This window comes from Rattus norvegicus, chromosome 6 (assembly GCF_036323735.1).
Source record: "Rattus norvegicus strain BN/NHsdMcwi chromosome 6, GRCr8, whole genome shotgun sequence".
NCBI lineage: Eukaryota > Metazoa > Chordata > Mammalia > Rodentia > Muridae > Rattus > Rattus norvegicus.
Genome location: NC_086024.1, coordinates 139523395 through 139524865, shown reverse-complemented (window position 1 = coordinate 139524865; position 1471 = coordinate 139523395). Strand labels below are relative to the sequence as shown.

Here is a 1471-nt window from a genome sequence, read left to right as displayed (position 1 = left end):
TGTGAATCCTATAACTTTCTTTTTATCTATAATTTGAATTCCTGACATTAACAGAAAAGTGTTCCTTATTTCCTCTCAAGGTGCTTTATGAAGCAGAAGGCAAATTTCTCTCAGCAGGAGGGAAAACTGGAAAGCTTGCCCAGTGCTTCCTTTTATCCTCTCAGGAAACTCCCTCAATGCAAAGCAGCCCTCAGGCTCAGGATAAAAGCCCAGGCCTAGATGAGAAGCCTCATCCTCTTCTCATTAGAGGCTTCATTAGAGCATGGCTGTCCTGGTGCTGCTACTCTGCCTGGTGACATTTCCTAGCTGTAAGTGTTTCAGGGTTTCAGAAGAGGGACTCAGACACGACAGCTAGATGTGTAACTAATGGTGATGCTGTTTGTCCACAGCTGTCTTGTCCCAGGTACAGCTGAAGGAGACAGGACCTGGCCTGGTGCAGCCGACACAGACCCTGTCCCTCACCTGCGCTGTCTCTGGGTTCTCCTTAACCAGCTCCCGTGTACACGGGGTTCGCCAGCCTCCAGGGAAGGGTCTGGACTGGATGGAGTAATACATTATGATGGAGGCGCAGATTATAATTCAGCAATTAAATCCAGACTGAGCATCAGCAGGGGCACCTCCAAGAGCCAAGTTTTCTTAAAAATCAACAGTCTGCAAACTGATGACACAGCCATGTATTACTGCGCCAGACACACAGTGAGGGAAGTTGATTGTGAACCTGAACAAAACCTTCCCTACAGGGATGCTCAGGACCAGCAGAGGGCAGTAAAGACAAACAATGATATCCAGGACCTCTTCAGACTCTAGGAAGTGTTAGCCTATGTTGTGTAGGCATGTGTTTTAGTGTCACAAATGTGGACGCCTCTTCTACCATGGAAATTCTCTAGAGATTTCTCTTCAGTGTTACAGACTATTAGAGTTCTTTTTTGTTCACACACTAGTAGAATTTTTAAAAGGTTCTATAATAAAACAGTATTTAATGAGAACAAGTAACTTTGCTGATACTTATAAAAAAAAAACCTAGTTGAACTTCGTGAGTGTGAGGATGATTAGAGATATTTGGTAATAGATTGCTTCTCAAATGACTACTTTTTTATTAACCTTTTTTACTGTGTGCATAAATGATCTTTGTGATTAATTGTATTCATCTTCCCTAACATGAACTTTTTAAACACATCTCCACAATTTAATGATGACAAAGTTATCATTCTGACGGCTAACTCATAAGGTCTACAATCCATATATAAGGAGCATAATATGCTGCTATTAACTGTGTCTTACACACATACACACACACACACACACACACACACACACACACACACACACATATATATATATATATATATATATATATATATATATATATTATTGAAATAATCCTTCCCAACTATTTGAGTCTTAACATTCTACACTGCTCAAATTATGACCAGCCTCACTGTACCTCAGATCAGTTTGTTTTTGTTCCACT

The 1471-nt window shown here is 40.7% G+C and overlaps 1 pseudogene; it reads left to right on the top strand.

Annotated features, from left to right (window-relative positions):
* Positions 1-262: 262 nt before the first annotated feature.
* LOC134479189 (Ig heavy chain V region PJ14-like) lies at positions 263-807 on the top strand (annotated as a pseudogene).
* Positions 808-1471: the final 664 nt, after the last annotated feature.